Here is an 18,974-nt window from a genome sequence, read left to right as displayed (position 1 = left end):
TATCTGGTTGGCATAGGTTGGACTGAAGAAGTCTGTTTCTGTGCTAGACATCTTTGACTGTGGGTTCATAAAAGTGAACTTTGCTCTGGTTCACCTCTGGGTTCTCTGATGTCCACCTGTTCATTATCTAGCTTCCTCAGTCTCTCATGGGTGTATTTTTGGTCTGTATAATATTTTACTATTACTTTCACAGCTGTTTTGTAAATGAATTGAAAAATGTAGAGCTGGAAAAACACAGCAGGCCAGGCAGCATCCGAGGAGCAGGAGAATCAACGTTTCGGACATAAGCCCTTCTTCAGGAATGTAAATGAATTGTCCACTGCTGCCTGACTCCTGACCATATGCTGTTCCATTATCAGGTTATTTTTTCCACAATATCTTTGACAGTCAAGAATTCTTTTTTCCAACAAGCGAGTGCATTTTCCTTCAATTTCTGACCGTCAAAGTCTGCACCATTTTCATTTCCTATAATTTATATTGCACTCCCTGAAACATCAACTGCAATATGAGTTCTCCTTCCACAGAAACCAGCGATCAATGCCAAATCCTTGTTGCCTGTGGAGAGGGTGATGTTTGATTTCCTTGTACTGCTGCAGTTTGTATTGTATGGGTGCTCCCACAACGTGGTTGGGTAGGAGACATTACAGATTATTCACTCAGCGATATCGAAGAGTAGAAGATATCTGTACAAATCATCATGGTTTTAATTTCACAAAAATATTATTGAAAACTTTTGACATAAGGCAAGAGATGGAGAATATTGTGTCCAGTGACCAAACCCATTGCCAAATAAGCAGTTTTTCAAGAATGCCTTAAAGGAAGAAAGTAGATCTGAGAGGGGTAGAGTGGCATTCCAGACCATGTTCCCTTGGAGTCTATAGAAACAGTCACACAGGTGAACTCAAAAATAAACACATCATTGAGAGTCTGAACTAAAATGAGTTATTGTGATATGAAAGGGTGTGTGGTGCAGGGAGATAGGAATGCTTACAGCCAGGAATTAATTCAAAGGTGCGAAAGTAAATTGTTGTTGCTTATAAATGGGAGTCTTTTGATTGATCAGTAAGTTTTGGGTACAAGTGAGCACTTCAGCAGTGGAGTTTTCAATATTCTTGAGATTATCGGGAGGGCGAATGTGGGATGCTGGCCAGGTGTGGGTTTAGATAATGAAATCTACAGTTAACTAAAGGAATGAATGAGAGTTTCAGCAAATGAGCTGAGATTGTGGTAAGGTCAGGTGATATCACTGAAGTCAAAATAGTGGTCTTGGAGTGGGACTGGGCTGTCATCCTCACCTCATTTAGCTGTCTGTCAGTTTGTGAATCAAGTCTGGAACAAGCTCAGGAGCTGAGTGGCCCTGGCAGAACCCAAACTGGGCATCGCTGAGCAGGTTATTGCTGAGCAGGTGCTTGACAGCACTGTTGATGACACCTTCCATCACTTCACTGCTGAGCGAGTGTGGACTGATGGAGGGGAATTGGCTGAGTTGGTTTTGCCCTGTGTTTTTGTGTTGGAACATCCCTGAGCAATGTTCCACAAAGTCAGTAGGTGCCAGTGCTGGAGCAGTACTTGCCTTGGTGGGCAGCAGGTGCTGGAGCACAGCCAACAGTATTATTGGCAGGGCCCATACCTTTACACTGCTTATCCATTTCTTGATCTGATTTGAAATGAGTTTTCAACCAAGTCGATTCATATCTGTGATGTCAGGGACCAATGGAGAAGGCTCATCCACTTGGCACTGCTGAAAATCGCTGCTAATGCTGTCCTCTTATCTGTTGTATGAATGTGTGAGACCCCTCCATCAGTAAGGGTGGGGATATCTGTGATGCTTCCTCCAGTGAGTTGTTTAATTGTCCATCACTCTTCTTGACTAGGTGTGGCAGAACTGCAGAACTCTGATCTAATCTATTGGTTATGGGATCACTTAGTTCTATTTGGTGTTGCTTGTGCTGTTTGGCCATGCAGGTTTGGTAGCTGCACCAGGTTGGCACCTCATTTTTAGGTATGCCTGGTACTGCTCCTGGCATGCCCTCCTGCATTTACCATTGAACCAGGGTTGATTCCCCTGGCTTGATGTTAATGGTTGAGTGGGGGATATCAGGCCATGAGTTTCAGATTAGGCTGGAGTACAGTTCTGCTGCTGTTGTTGGCCCATAGTGAGGTGGAAGTTGCAGAGTCAAAAGGGCTGATTGTGTGGTTGTATTTGCTAGTGCATTGGTAGATGTAATGTGATCCATCCAGTTTCATTCCTTTGTTGAGACTGTGCAGTGATTAATGCAATGAGTGACTTGATGGGCCACTGTCGGGTTTTTTCCCCTCAAGGACATTGTCAATGGCAGAAAAACATGCCCAATGGTTCCATGGCAAACATTAGATTCTTCATTCCAGTTATTTTTTTCTTGACTTCAGAGCCACCCTCTACCGATTTGGGATTCAAACCTGAACTTCAGTTGTATATTTTAATATTCTTGATAAATGATAAATACGACAGGTTTCTTCACTTGTTTTCAGAATCACTATCACAGGTTATGTTTATTGTTTTGGAAATTAAAAAAATGCCCATTATCCTGTCTCCTCCATCCTCCCCTCCAACAAGAGTGAGGAGCACATGGAGTTTCTCTGTCAATAACATTGAGACAATCCGATCAGCTGCCTCTGCTTCTTCGCTCCTTCTCCACTAGCCCACCGAGCCAAACTGCCTCACAAGGGTGCTCCTCATTTTAGTCCTAAACTTGCATTTCCTAGAGTCTCTTGTCAAGCCTTATTAGAGGTCATCTTGACCATTTACCCTAGTGTAGCCAAATCATGGACATTCGAAATCTCTCTCTCATCCTCCTGCTTGTCACCGCCCTCCCCGCCTTGCAATTCACAGATATTGTTCCATGATCTGTCTGTCTGTCTTTTCTGGTTATGTCCTTCTCTCCCATTCTGCTAAAACCTAATGTTTGACCTCACCATCATTGGAAAATCCTGCTCCATCTCCACTCTCCCTTTCCTTTCTGAATTTATTGTATTTGGTGTCCCTCCAGGATCTATCTTTGGTCCGTCCTGTTTCTCACCTACAGACTGCCAGGAGGTAACATCGCCCAAAAGCACTGTGTTAGGTTTCACATGTACACTGACAATGTCCAGCTCTCCCTCCCCATCATCCGTCTCCATTATTCCACTGTTACTCAGTTATCAAACTGCTTACCACGCTTGGATTAGCTGCAATTCACTCCAATGAAACACTGTAATTGTTCAACCCATTGCCTTCAGTTGCTATTCCAAATTCATTTCCCTTACTGCTGTGTCCCTCCCCCTCACTGGGAAGTGTCTGAGGCAGAACTACATTCTTCACAATATTGCTTTCATATCTGACCCCAAGGTGACCTTCCGATCAGACATCTACACAATCACAAACACCAGGAATTCCAATCTCTAAAACGTTGCTTGTCTCCTTCTCACCCTAGCTCCATCGCTAGTGAAACCCTAACCTCTGTCGGTGTTGCCTTTAACTTGACAAATCTGAAACAGAACCCTTGATTCCGCGACTGACCCAGAATCTGGTTCAAAACCCACCCGTAATGGGACACATCCTCTCCATATTTACCCTGTCAAACCTCGACAGAATCCTGTATGTTTCAAAGAGATCACCTCTCATTCTTCCAAAGTCCAGTGAGTAGATTCCCAACTTCAGCCTTTGCTTACAGGATAATCCCTTCAAAACAGGGATCATCCCAATGGATCTTCTCTGAAATGCCTCCAATAAACTGCTCTATTTCATTAACTAAAGCGACCAAATCTGTTCATGTTACTCCAGATGTGGTCTCACTCGCCATTTGTTCAGTTGCCCTAAGGTATATACTCCAAACTCTTATATGGCAATCTCTTTGAAATAAGGGATAGCATTTCATTCCCCTACCTGATTCAATGTTATAACTGTGTGCTAGCTTTCTGTGTTTCCTGCTCATTTTCCCCCAGTGTCTTTGTGGTGCAGCTTTCTACAGTTTATCCCAAGTTATACTCTATTTGCCAACTTGTTGCCCACGTTTCCTGTCAATATCTCTCTGTAAGTTGTTTATAATCCTTTTGGAACTTTCCTGTTATACCTTTTCTAGAAGATTTGACCCCTCATTATTCGAAACATGTACATGTAGTGGGAAGCATGCGTAGTTGCTATCTTTCAGGGATACTCTGTTTCATGACTGGGAGGAGCTTGCTGCCCAATGGTCAGAATGGAGACATCTTGCCCATCAAGCTGCATAAGCCTTTCACACCCCATGTCTTATTGAGGAGGCACAGCGGCAGAACGGAAGGAAAGAAAAGGAAGCAAATCCTGCTCTCCATATCTCACTGAATCTTGGGACATTCTGTCCTATGTTCAATCACATGAAGTCCCAAGGTGGAAACTCAAAGAAACCCACACAGATTTGCCCTTGAAGTGCCTGCTAACCTCCACCAGGGGTAATGTGTACAGTCATCCTGGGCCAGGAGGAGGGGATTGTATGAGTTTCAAACTTGAACTGACAGTGACGGATTTTATAAACTTGTATTACAGGCAGATATTCAGGTGGTAATCTCAGTCATTGTAATGCCAAACTCTTGACAGAATTACTCCATTCATCAGGACCTGGATATTCATATTGTGTGAGAGTATTGTGTTCCAGATCAATACCATTTGCTGCATAAAAATTCTCCTTTGAATCAAACCATCCTCTCAATAGATCTTCCCAAATCTTCAACATGTGTCCTGTAATCCTTGTATAATGAGCTAATGGGTGTAAGGTTTATTATTATAACGTGTAACGTTTGTAAACCGCTTTGTCACAGCTCCCCAAATTTCCTTTGCTACAAGGAGAACAATCTCAGTTTTTCCAAACCGCGAAATACCCAATGTCTGTTTGCTCTCTGTAAGGTACACATCAGGGTTGTGTTGGAACATTCTCCACTTGCCTGCATCAGTGCACCGCCCCCCCAACAACATTAAAGAAAGTGAACATCCTCAGGATAAAGCACTGTGTCTGAGTGGTTTCCCATCCAGCACTTGCAGCATTCCCTCTCCCCACCCTCGAGGCACAGTGGCATCACTGTGTAAAAGATCAAGTCAGCATTGTCCTACCCAACCATAGGACTGCTCTCTCATTTGGGAGAGATGTCTAGTGGTGGTTAACCTGAATATTACAGCGCAAGCAAGGGCAGAGGTTGAAAAGGAGAGTCCATTAATTGTGGATGGTTATTCTTGATGTGTATTAGCAACACACATGTCACGTGAACAATTAATGTAAAAAAGCCCCACAAATTCTGCAACTAAAATCCCCCATTCCTTGAACCATCCTGGTAAATCTCCTGTGCCCCCTCTAAGGGACCCTGCCATCCTTCACAATGTGTGGGCGATCTGTGGTTCGCACAGACCCAGCTGCTCTGAACTCTGTGGGTGATAGCATAGAGCAACAGTTGCACTAAACCTCACTGTCTGGAAGAGAGTGAGAGACAGAAATCCCGATGGCATTTAAAATCTATTTAGGAACACACTTGCAAGCCCAAGGCTGACAGGTCTATGGGCTCTGTGCTGGAAAATGGGATTAAAATAGTTAGCTGGGAGATTTCATTACAGCATAAACCCAATGGACCACAAAACCATTTTCTGTCATGTAGACCACAGACACGTAATATAGGAATATGACAAGCCACAATAGAAACCAGGTCAGAGAAGGTGATATTAGAATAGATGATACGTGATTGATTAATGTTTTTTTGGAGGAAAATGTGACAGAGGTTAAGCAGGACATTGTGGAGGTCTGGGTGCAGGAATCTGAAATAAAAATGGGTTATCCTGAAGGCTGGAATTAAAGAAAGGCACATCACAGAGATTTGTGAGGGTGGACATGATTAAAGATAGGGTGTTGAGACTGGAGGAGATTAGAGATTGGAGGATGTTGCAAAGATTGTGATGTTTTTGATGCAGAGATAGTGATAGTTCTGAAGCTAGAGAGGAATTATAGAGATAAGGATGAGTTGTTAGCTTTCCCAACACTACCTCTTTACTGATAAATGATTGTTTCTCTGTCCTCATCTGTCATTTCCTCCATAGGCCTGTGACAATGAGAGTACACAGACAGTATGTTCCTGTTAAGGCCAAGGCTGGGAGGCGTCGAGAATGCTGCATGACCTGCGAAATTGAGGCTCTGGTCAAGAAAATGAAGGAAGGATATGGCAGGTACAGACCACTGTGTTTGTGTGAATCCCGAGAGGACTATAAGGGCAGTAGGAGTGTACTCGCGGGAAACCAGGAGGCAAAAAAGGGGACATGAGATAGCTTTGGGAAATAGGTTGAAGGAGAATCCAAAGAGATTCTACAAATACACTAAAGACAAAAGAATAACTAGGCAGAGAATAGCGACCCTCAAAGATCAACAAGACTGTCTATGGAACAGCAAGAGGTGGGAGAGATTCTGTAAGGATTTCATGTCAGTTTTTACTGAAAGGGGGTATGGAAGTTAGAGAAGTTGGAGAAATAAATAGTGATAACTTGGCAAGTGTACATATTACAGAGGAGGAGATACTGGATGTCTTAAAATACATAAAGGTGGATAAATCCCTGGAATCTGATCAGGTGTATCCCAGAACTTTGTGGGTAATTAGGGAAGCTTTTGCTGGGCCCCTCGCTGCGATATTTGTATCATCGATCGCCACTGGTGAGGTGCTGGAAGACTGGTGCCATTATTTGAGAAAGGTGGTAAGGAAAAGCTAGGGAACTATAGACCAGTGAGCGTGAAGTCAGTGGCAGAGATTCTCAGGGACAGTATTTACATGTCATTGGAAAAGCACGAAATGATTAGGGAGAGTCAGCATGGCTTTGTGCATTGAAATCATTAACTTGGACTTGAGAAAGACACAAGGTTTCACATAACACACTGGTTAGCAGGTTCAATGCCATAGAATTCTGGAGGAACTAGCTGTTTGGATACGGAATTGGCTGGAAGGTCAAAGAGTCATAGATGGACAGCACAGAAACAGAGACCCGTCGGTCCAACCAGTACATGCTGATCAGACATCCCAACGCAATCTAGTCCTACCTGTCAGCACCCGGCCCATATCCTTCCTATTCATATAAACATGAAGATGCCTTTTAAGTGTTGCAATCGTAATGGCCTCCATCACTTCCTCTGGCAGCTCATTCCATACACGTACCACTCTCTGTGTGAAAACATTGCCTCTGAAGTCTCTTTAAAGTCTTTCCCGTCATACCGTAAACCTATGCCCTCTCGTGCTGGGATCCTCCATGCCAGGGAAAATACTTTGTCTATTTATCCTATCCATACACCTCATGTTTTTATAAACCTCTGTGAGGTCACCCCTCAGCCTTTGATGCACCTGGGAGGATCCCACCACTCAGGTCACAATGGGGCCTGGCTAATTGACACAGCTTCAGACCAATAGGAGAGTTGACGTGGTCTTCCAGCAAATGGGAGTGAATGAGGGGTGGGTCCAGCAGGCCAGCACATGACAATCAGCTTTGCAGATGCAGTGTCACTGTGAGGGGGTACTGAATGTGAAGGAGTGGGAGAGACAGCAGACACTGGGAGAGAGATGGAGGTGGTGTGGACTGGGAGGGTTGATAAACACTTTCAGTCTGCTGGACCTGAATTAGATACTCCGAGTAAATTAGAACCAAAAGAACTGCGGATGCTGTAAATCACACACAACAACCAGAAGGTACGGGAAAAGCTCAGCAGATCAGGCAGCATCTGTGAAGAGAAATCGGTTCGCATTTTCGATCCAGTGACGCTTCCTCAGGAACTGATGTTACTGAGAAAAAAATGTCGGTTTTAAGCAGAAGGTAGGGGTTAAGGAGTAAATGATAGGTGGGGATAGAGTCCAAAGAGAGAGATAAGAGCAGTTGGACAAAGGAGTGGAATACGATCTGAGGGGGAGGGTGAATATCTGTATATGGGGACTGTTAGTGGCTAACCATAGGTAATGTGTAATGGAAGGCCACGTAATAACAAGGCCTGGTATGTGGGGTAGGGGGCAAAGACACTAGGACGTGGGGGAGTTCAGGACCTAAAATTATTGAATTTGATGTTGAAGCCAGAGGATTGCAGGGTCCCCGAGTGGGAGATGAGGTGTTGTTCTTCCAGCTTATGTTAAAGTGTGGCGCTGGAAAAGCACAGCAGGTCAGGCAGCATCCAAGGAGCAGGAGAATTGATGTATTGGGCATGTCAGCACTTCATCAGAAATGTGGGTGGTGGAATACGGCTGAGAGATAAATAGGGAGGGGCGTTTGGGGTTGGGGGAAGGGAGCTAGAGAGGCAATAGGTGGTTGTAGAAGGGGAGGTAGTGGTGAGAGGATGGAATGGTTAATTGGAAAGGAAGATGGACAGGTGGGACTGTTCAAGAGGGTTGTGCCGAGTTGGAGGGTTGAATCTGAAATAAGGTGGGGGAGGGGAGATGAGGAAACCGTGATGCCGTGTGTGTGAAAGTTCCCAAGGTGTTCTTCCTCTAGGTGTCGGGTGGCTCGGATTTTGTGCTGGAGGACTTACATGTCCTTAACAGCGTGGTGGCGGGGGGGCGGTAGCTGAAGTGGTCGGCCACAGGGCGATGGGGTTAGTTGGTGCATGTGTCCCAGAAATGTTCCCTGAAATATTCCACAATTTGGCGTCCTGAGAACAAAGGACACAATCGGTGAGGTGTTTGGGAGGGCAGGGAAATCTATGCCTGGATGTGGGAGGATCCTGTGGTGCCTTGGATGAAGGTGAGAGGAAGGTGTGGGCACAGGTTTTCCACCTCTTGCAGTGACAAGCGAAGGTGCCTGGAGTGGAGGATGGGTTGGTGGGGAGCGTGATCGAACGTGGAAGTCACAGAGGATATGGTCTCTGTGGAATGCTGAAAGGGGTGGGGAGGGAAATATATCTCAGGTGGTTGGATCTGATGGTGGAAATAGCAGAGGATGATGCGTTGTATCTGGGAGGAAGGTGAGGATGGTCGGATTCCATCTTTGTTGCATTTGGAGGGGTGGGGTTCAAGGGCAGTGGTGTGGGAAGTGGAGGAGATACACTGGAGGGCATTGTTGACCACATGTGAGAGAAAATTGCAGTCCTTGAAATAGGAAGCCATTTTGTATGTTCTGAAGTGTTCTTCCAGATTGCATCAAGCTTCATTGGAACACCGCAGTAAGCATGAGACAGAGATGTTGGACAGGGAACAGTCTTGTGTGTTAAAGAGCAGGCAACTGGAAGCTCAGGGTCTTTTTTGCAGGCACAATGTAGATCATCAGACCCCATTTCCATCACCGCCACTCAGATGCTAGAAGGTTCCTGTCTCCTCCATTAACAGCTTTCCAACTTCCCAGTCCTTTGTCTTTCCAAATGTTCCTGTGTCTCTTTGGGCTCTGTCCCCACCTATTAGTTACTCTTTAACCCCTATCTCCTGCAGTCCAAAGATGTGTAGGTCAAGTGAATTAGCTCAGCTAAATTTCCTGTAGTGTTCAGGGATGTGCATTAGTCTGGGTAATTGGACAGTAATAGGATAGGGGAATGGGTCTGGATGGGATTAACTTCGGAGGGTGGGTGTGGAATTGTTGGGCAGAAGGGCCTGTTTCCTGAAGGGATTCTAATTTTCCCAACTGTCATCGGTTCTGAGGAAGGGTCACTGGACCCATGATGACCCTTGGTGTGTGCAGGAGGCGGAAAGGGGAGAGTGGCAGCAGAAACCGGATGAAATGTATCAATGTAGACTGGGAGGGTTTAGTTACACTCTGCAGGTCGTTAGTCTGAATTAGAAACTCTTGGTCCCACGTTTGCAACAAAGGGGAAGATGGCTTGGGCCTCAGTCAGTGAGAGGACCTGGGTTATGGCCGCCATCTTTATTTGGGGTAAGGTACCGCAAGGAGCATGCACGTGTCCCCGTCCTGGGTGGGGGCGGGGTGATTTGAAGAGGAGCATTTACACATCAAACACATACCAAGAGAAGTGTTTGCCTTCACTATTCATCTTGCACTGACTGTGAGCTTTGTTTTGTGAATTCATTTTATAGGATATTAATTGAGAATAATTGAGACTGGGATCTCAAACAGGTTTCTACAGTCAGCGGAGTCATCAGGATCTGAATATCATTGGCATTTAACTGTGGAAGGAGAAGGGTTTGTCTGTTCTGTCTGTGGGAAAATATCTTCAATATTTTTGTCAAGCCAAAAGCAGAAAGATGTTCAAGTCCATGGTTGGGTCACCCTTTGGGTATGTGTTCAATTCTTGGCCCTGCAGCTGTGGGAGGAGGCATTGGCCTGAGAGAGAGCACAGATTTATCCAAATTACACCTCGTCTCTTTGCAGGAACTGTCAGATTTAGTCTCAATCATCCACTTTATAATGTTAATCTGTAAATTCCCTACTTTCAATTCTCTGCAAATTTCTCATTGAAATTCCTTGTGGACTCAAATTCCAGCATCATTTCAGATGGAATGTTCCAGATTCTGACAACTGTCTGTTCATTCAGAAACTGCTGAAGTCCATTTTGACTCTGGGGTTACAAAGGGCTGAATTGAAAGATGAGGTGCTGGTCCTGAGCTCCCATTAAGATGCATTGGAACAGTACAGGAGGCTGGGGCAGTGTAGGTATGAGCAGACAATGAAAATGACAGGGCTGCACTGTGAGGGCTGCTTGGCTCAATGAGATTGTTTTGGAGTTGGGTGTAAATAGTGAGGTGAGACAGGGAGAAGGTGAAGCAGAAACTCAGTTTCAGTTCAGGCCTTTCGGAAATTCACAGTCCTAATGGGAATAGCCAATTTGTCAGTGATACCTGTGGAGTATTTAAGTTTTTTAAGTATGACATATCAGCTTAAGTAAAGATGGTTTCTTTGTTATTATAATGGACATGTTTGAAGTGAAGGAAGGTTGCTCACTCATTTAAAATATCGTAATGGGAGTAACTAGATGAATGTAGAGAGACATTGTGCCAGGAGCCCTCAGACCCGTGGTGTGCTCCTCTTGCACAATGTGGGTAATAAGGGCCGCTTCCAGTGTCCCAGACGGCTATGTGTGCAGGAAGGGTTCCCATCTGCAGCTACTGGGAAACTGCTTTTCAGAGCTGGAGCTGAGAGTGGACTTACTGTGGAGCATCTGCAATACTGAGAATGTTATGCACAGCACGTTTAGTGAGTTAGTCACACTGCAGGTGAGGGGTACACAGGCAGAAAGGGAATGGGTGAACATCAGATCTAGTAAAAGGCTCAGGAAGCGAGTACAGGAGTCCCCCGTTGTTATCCCCTTCTCATACAGATACTGTATACCGCTTGGGATTCTATAAGGGTGGGAATGGGTGGGGTGGCTTCTCCGGAATTCAGCAACAGCCAGTTTCATGACACCACAGAGAGCTCTGCTGATCAGAACAAGAGGACTGAGAGTGGCAGGGCTATAGTGACAGGGGATTCAAAAATCAGGGGTACAGCCAGGCACTTCTGTGCCCACAGACTTGAATCCAGGATGGTATGTAATCTCCCTGGTGCCAAGATCCATGATATCATGGAGTCGCTGCAGGACATTCTGGAGCTGGAGGGTAAACAGCCCGTGGTTGTGCAACACACAGATATCAACGACATCGCTAAACAGAGGGATGAGGGCCTGAAAGCTGGACATAGGGAGAGCAGAGATGCATTAAAATGTAGCTCCTGAAATGTAATAATGTCAGACTTACTCTCAGTGCCATGTGCTAATGAGAGCAGGAATGAGAAGGTAGATCAGCTGGATGTGTGGCTGGGGAAATGGTGTACCAGAGAAGGGTTTTGATTCTTCAGGCACTGGGACTGTTTCTGGGTTAGGTGGGACCTATACCAGCCTGACCGGTTACCCCTGGGCAGAGCTGAGACAAATCTGGTGGGTGGTTTTGCCAGTTCTATTGGTGAGTTTGTAACTAGTCTGGCTGGGGGATGGGAATTAAAGTGTCGGCTTAGATGGGTCAGATTCAGGTCAGGGAATGGGAGGTAGAATATTAGTGATGCAGTCAGCAGCTCAGAAAGCCAAAGAAAAGGAGGATTAAACGAGGATTGAGTCCCTCTTCAGCCATCAGTCCTGCCATCTCAGAAATGTGAGTGAAGAAAATATGGAGCTGTATACATGTCTATGACTCTCGGTGCTTCAGCAAAATGGTGGAAATCTACAATAAGAACATAAATTGCTGGACATCCTAAGCAAGTCTGTCAGCATCTGAAATGGTGACAGATGCAGGAAACATTGCAGCCTTGAAGAAGTGTTAAGATGATCACACCAAGCACTACAATATCGGTTACACGCTGAGTGCCAGAAAGTGGGACTAGAATAAATAGGCGCTTGATGACCAGCATGAATACGATGGGGCTGGAAAGTTGATGTTTCGGGTCAGGACTATTCATCCGGACTGACAAACTGGCCTGACCCAAAACATCAACTTTCCTGCCCCTCTGATGCTGCCTGACCTGCTGCACGTCCCCAGATCAACTCTGACTTCCATCATCTGCAGCCCTTAACTATCTACACATCCCAGGACTCAGGCTGGTGACCCTCCTTTACTCTCTCTCAATAACCAGGATAACTTTACTTGGGAAAGGGGAACAAAGGTACACACAGTACCCCAGGTGTGGTCTCACCAAGGCCCTTCCAGAAAGGGATCCCTGCTCCTGTACTCGAATCCTCTCACTAGGAAGATCACACATCATTTACATTCTCCACTGCTTCCCACTCCTGCCTGCTTCCGAAAAGAGGGAATCTCAGAGAAACACCGAATAAAATGGGGTCAGAGTCTCTGGTCTAAAACTGTTGAACACAATGCCCCCATCTTCTCCATATTGGTCATCAAGCGCACGTGCCTGGTGTAATCATCTAAACACTTCTTTCAGGCTGCAATGTTTCCTACATCTGTCACCATTTCAGATGCTGCCAGACCTGCTGAGGATCTCCAGCACTTTGTTTTCTCTGTTGTAGAGTACTGAAAGGGGGGATTTGCAGTTGAGAAATTCAAATTGAATTTCATGTTCAATTTTGATAGTTACTGGATCCGTGCCGATCTGGATATCATTGGCCTTTTCATCTGGAACGAAAGGTGTGCATTCTGCCCGTGAACGAATATTTCAAATGTCAGTGTGGCTGGAAAAAGTACTGAGACAGCAAAGTCCGTGTTAGTGTGATGACTGTAGAGAGAGATTTCATTTGGTTTTTGAAAGTCTAAAAAATCATGGCACATTTCCCAGGAACAGTTAAGCCACAGATTGATTTTGTATGAGGACAATTAACCATGAAACCAGGAAGACAAAAGGATTCCTGCATCATGGAAAAAGCTTTGAAAATGGGATTGTTGTAATGGAGTGAATTATCGATCATGGATCGTAATCCATTGGTGTTGTCACGTCGGTTCCAGCACCGTGGGGAAACATGGGAAATGTGATGGATGCAGTGTAGGTTTCAGTTATTCAACTGGAAAGGTGCAGAAGAAATTTACAAGAATGATGCCAGGTCTCAGGGGTCTGAGTTATAGGGAGAGGTTGGACAAGCGAGGATTTTTTTGTTTAGAGCAGAGGAAACCGAGGGGGAATATATGAAAGAAGTGTATAAGATCATGAGAGGCATGGGTAAGGTGAATGCACTCAGTCTTTTTCCCAGGGAACTAAGGACTGGAGGGTATCAGTTTAAGGGAAGAGGAGAAAGAATAAAAGCGAACCTGAGGGGCAACTGTTCTACACAGAGGGTGGAATGTGTACAGACTGAGCTGCCAGTGGAAGTGGTTGAGGCGGGTCTGTTAACAACATGTAAAAGGCATTTAGACAAATACATGGATAGGAAAGTTTCAGAAGCAGATGAGCCAAGTGTAGGGAAATGGGGTTAGCATGGATGGACATTCTGATCGGCTTGGGCCAAAGGGCCTGTCTCTGCTGTAGGATTCTATGACTAAGTGCATTTGCTATTTCTCCCCCTAACTCTGTTGGTATCCTGGGATGTATTCTATCAGGGCAAAGAGACTTGTCTACCTTTAGCTCCAATACCTTGCCCAGCTCTAACTCTTTCATGATAATGGTTATCTTGGTCCTCACCTTCCTCAGTCTCCTTATCAATTATTGGCATGTTCTTCGTATCCTCCACTGTGAAGACTGACTGCTGTGTACTCATATTCCTGAACCCTGCTGGATAGGAATAACTAGGCACAGAACTCTGAGAGGTCTTCTTTGAGTCTTTATTGATGAGACATGGTAGTTACCTGGATATTTTACGTGCAAAACACCTCCAGGCAGCATCAGGTAACTCCCCGCCTGTCCGATGTACGCCTCCCATTTTTCTACCTTTGTGGTTTGTGACTTTGAATAGAGTCTATCTCTAAGGATTATCTCCATGGCAACAGCAGTTAGAAAGTCTAGTCCAGTTCAGCACTTTGTGGTTAAACCACGCACCCCTCCCCCCACGCCCCTTTGGCTCCCTCAAGTGCCTGTCAGGCGCTTCAGTTTCAGGGGGCTGTCTGCCAGGATTCTGATGTGGAGGAGCCGGGGTTGGGGTGGGATGGACAAAGTTAAAAACCACACAACACCAGGTTATAGTCCAACTTGTATTTGGAAATACAAGTGTTTGGAGTGTGCTGTGATTTTTAACTTGATCAGGATTATCTCTATGGTAACAGTTAAGTTCTTCAACAATTACAGAGGCCATATGTTCCCCACACAATAGGTTCCCCTCCAGCAGTGTAAACTGCTATTCTGTCCCTGGAGATAGCTACTCATTACATTTTATCTCTAATCCCATGAAGCTTTCTGTTAATCTTTGAAGTTTTTCTAATCTCCCAGTTTCTCCTTGGTCTTTACCAATTTGTATGCCTTCAATTTCAATTTGATAGACTCCATTATTTCCTTAGCCACCCATGGCAGATTACTCCTTTTCCTACAGTCCTCCCTTTTCACTGACATATGTTTTTACTGAGCACTTTGAAAAATTGCTTTGATATTCCTCCACTGTCCATCAACTGTCCCACCCTAAAGTCTTTGCTTCCAGTCTGCATTAGCCAACTCCTGCCTCATCCTATTGTAGTCTCCTTTGTTTAAGCACAGGATCTTGGGATTGGATTTAATCTTCCCGCTTTCCATTTGTGTTCTAAATTCAACCAGACTTCTCAAGTCTTTTATCAGATTACGTGGGGAGGCGGTGTTTTGGGTTTTATTGTCAAAGACCTTGGCTTTGTAGTAAAGTACAGGATAGATATTCCCAACAGAGTATTCTGGACGCTGTGAATGTCCTACACAGTCGAACACCATAAATCACTGTGTCCCCTCAGTGTGAAATTGCAAAATCATTATCTCCTACTCTCTTCCTCACTATCTAAGTTTGGAACGCTAATCCACCTGAGTATCCTACATTTTCTGAAGGTGGTGATTTTTGGATTCGGCTTTCCAGTTATTACCGTAAGAAGATAAGCACTGGGCACAGGAGAGGCAATGCAGCCCTTCGAACCAGCTCCACCATTTATTACAATGATGATTGAGCTCCCCTCGCTCTCAGCTGGATTTTCCCGCCTGCGCTCTCTCACCCTTCAACTCATTGCAAATGAAACATCTGTATCTTTTCATTAAGTTTGCTCATTGCCCTGGCATCCACTGCATTTTGAATAGGGAATTCCACAGATTCAGAACACATTGAGATAGGTACATTCTTCTTCATGAGAATAGAATAGAGTCCCTACAGTGCAGAAACAGGGTGTTCACCCATCGAGTCCACACCAACCCTATAGTGAGCATCCCATTCAGACCCATCCATTCCCTGTAACCCTGCATTTCCTGTTGTTAATTGTCTAACTGGCACATGTGTGGACCCTGCGGGCAATTTAGCATGGCCAATCCATCAAACCTGCACATCTTTGGACTGTGGAAAGAAACCGGAGCACCCAGAGGAAACCCACGCAGGCATAGGGAGAATGTGTAAACTCCATACAGTCGCCGAAGTCTGGAATCAAATCCGGCTCTCTGACGCTGTGAGGCAGCAGTGCTAGCCACTGAGCCACCTCTCTTAAAATTTGCTGCCCCTTATTAACCTCCCCACCCCGCAATTGGCTGAATGTATATTCCTTATGTCAGAACTCGGGTTGTATAAGCAGATGTCTCAGTAAAACCCAGTGGCAGCCCACATGTTCTGTGTGTCTGAATGGGGATCCAACACCCTCCAGCCCACAATTTTCATTCACTTTGCAGAGGCTTCATGGGGACAACAACTCCCACAATCCCTGAGGCAGGGACCACACATGTGTGGGGAAACCCGGCACTGTACATGTACGGAATGTGGGCGTGTTTTGGAGCATGTGTTTTGGGTAACTAGCGGAAAGTATTTCACACTGATTGGCTGGAGAAGGGACGCATCTACTTATAGTATTGATCGGTGGGGGGAGGGGTCAATGTGCCATCACACCCACGTGGAACCAAGTTCCATCCCCAACTTGTTGTAATGCTGAGAATCGACCTATGGGAAACAAGGAAGGATCTGACACCTTCTCCCAGACTGAAGGTTCCTGTTCTGTCCAGGATCTGCCACCTCCCTGTCTGTTTCCTTTTGTCTCATTCTTATGTTACATTACTGACTTGCAGCAACTGAAGGGAAAGGAAGTGAACCCGAAAGGGTGCAGAGTCTAACCAGGGACGGGAAGTGGTGGCATGGATCTTTTTATCAGCAACTCCATGAGAATGGGGAGGGTGTACATTAGGGGTAGCAGAGTCAGAATGGAGGGAGAGAGTAAGTGGGCTGCAGGGTTACAGCTTTGGGGGAAGAAAGGGGAAAAATATTCCAGAGAAATTAGAATTGTCTGTTCTGAATTTCTAATCTGTACATATTCCGTTATACAGGGTGCTAGATGGTGAAGATCTGCAGACTGAAATCTCAAAATTATGTGCAGATCGTGATTAAGTTAACCAGCGTTTGAAGAACCAAAGATAGAGACTCACTCGACCAAAATCCTGAACACTCTCCCTCCCAGCATTGTCAGTCTCTCTGCACCAAATGGACTGTGAATGGTTCAAGACAGCAGCTCACTACCATCTTCTCAAGGGTAACTAGAGATCGGGTATAAATGCTGGCTGAGCCAGTGATGCCCATATCCTGGAAATGGGTTCTCTCTCTAGTTGCTGAACCCCGGTTGATGTTACTGCAGGATGATGAGGGACGCTGAGTGCATCCTCCAGGAGGCAGCACCATCACATTACCCCTGCCTACACCCACACAGTAACACCGCAACGCCACTGAAACAAAAGGTGGTGAAGCCAAAGGAGGACTTCGATGAATTTACCTCGAAGAACTATATCTAAGGGGATTGGGACACAGCAGGAACAGGAGACTGAGCTGGATGGTCAGCTGGTTCCCATTGGTTGGTGGAGCAGGATTGAAAAGCCGAATAGCTGCTTCCTGCTCTCTCCCAGGAATGTATGTAGCCATGGAGCCCGAGTAGGAAGAAGTAGGCAGGGCAGGGATTCTCCAGGAGATTGCACCTCCACATCAGTTTTCAGTGAGGGAAGGTTTGATGGATTTTATTTAATATTTGTCTTTTACATTAAAAAAATAAATTTGCAAACCTTGTATTCAGGTTTATCCCAGAATAAAAGTAAAAGAATCGAAACGATCTGAATATAACAGTTTTTAAAATTTCAAACGCCCTGTAAAACAAAATCCTGTCTATTCCCGGAAACCATCACTTCCCAGTTACTCAAACTCCAGGGAAATATTCCCTCCCTGTCTGAACCTTTAGTTTTATTTAACTGCTTTTCAGTTCTCGTTTTGTGAGCTGTGAAGCGTTCTTTTTACCCCCATTTCTCCGACCCAGAAATGTTATCTCACACAGAGCTGTGCAACCTTCCCACCATCAACATCATCATTACGCCATTTTGCTTTTTGTTACCAGCAGTAAGTCACCCGTGTAACCAATTGAATATTTCCAAACAAGACCCCTTACAGGCAAAGCAAACCATTACAAGTGACAAAGTGAGAAGGGACTAAATCAAGGTAGAGTTGTAGGGAGCGGGCAGCGACAGAGATAAAGCACGTATCCCCTGCGGTGCCCACCTCTGTCTAAAGGCATTGAGAGCATTGATACACCACATGCTCCTTCTCCAGGGACACCCTGCTGTGTAGCGTTTATGATTTTAATCATAGAATAAAATCCCTACAGTGTGGAAGGAGAGCATTGGCCCATCAAATCCCACCGACCATCTGAAGAACATCCCACGCACTGCACTCCATCCCTGTAACACTGCATTTTGTATGGCTGATCCACCAGGTCTGCACAGTCCTGGACACCATGGACAATGTCGCACGACTGATCCACCTAACCTGCACATCTTTTGACTGTGGGAGGAAACCAGAAGACCCACACTATTGTGGGAGAATGTGGAAACTCCACAATGGCCGTTGACCAAGGCTGGCCTCTGACCTTGTATCTGGTGCTTTGAAGCAGAGGTGCTTCAATCCCAATATAAATCAAAACAGATGATCCATCCTCATTGTCACATTGCTATTTGTGTCGCCTTGTGCTCAGAGAGACATCCTGAAGTTCAGAAAGTGGCAATATAAATTCAGTCAACTCCAGCCCAGTTAATGTGGTTAACCCCAACAACAACATCAATACTCCAACAGTGTCATCATGTACAAGGTCCACTCCTGACTCTGATTAACAGTAACTGCAGAATGAGAGTGCTGCAGTGATGTGTGAACTCTACCCCACACGGAGCAGGGGGATGACCACTTCCCTGTGTGCACTCACTGGTCTCTCAATCATGTTGAAGATGCAGCAAATCCCTTGTCACACTGAGAGGTAAACAACTCCTACCCAGTGTGAACCCTGTGGTGTATCAGCAGGAGGGATGAATCACTGATACCCTTTTCACACACTGAGCATCTGAATGGCCTTTCCCCAGAGTGGGCTCACTGGGGTCTCAGCAGATCAGAAGACTGGGTGAATCCTTTCCCACACATGGAGCAGGTGAATGGCCTCTCCCCGGTGGGAACGCA

General features: G+C 45.4%; 1 long non-coding RNA gene across 3 annotated transcripts in view; it reads left to right on the top strand.

Annotated features, from left to right (window-relative positions):
* The window catches only part of LOC122552116 (uncharacterized), a 161,767-nt gene extending 144,360 nt beyond the window's left edge, over window positions 1-17,407 (top strand). For 2 of the 3 annotated variants that reach the window (XR_015759296.1, XR_015759294.1), the window contains exons 2-3: window positions 6,074-6,199; window positions 16,820-17,407. This is a non-coding gene — a long non-coding RNA (uncharacterized LOC122552116). Of the gene's footprint in view, window positions 1-203; window positions 360-6,073; window positions 6,200-16,819 lie in introns of those variants that run through there. The other variant, XR_015759295.1, reaches the window with a different exon arrangement.
* Window positions 17,408-18,974: the final 1,567 nt, after the last annotated feature.

Source organism: Chiloscyllium plagiosum, unplaced genomic scaffold (genome assembly GCF_037043375.1).
Source record: "Chiloscyllium plagiosum isolate Xiang-an unplaced genomic scaffold, Cpla_swu_hap1 HiC_scaffold_14, whole genome shotgun sequence".
NCBI classification, from domain to species: Eukaryota; Metazoa; Chordata; class Chondrichthyes; order Orectolobiformes; family Hemiscylliidae; genus Chiloscyllium; species Chiloscyllium plagiosum.
Note: the sequence above shows the minus strand (reverse complement) of the source record. Positions and strands in the feature narration are given on the sequence as shown.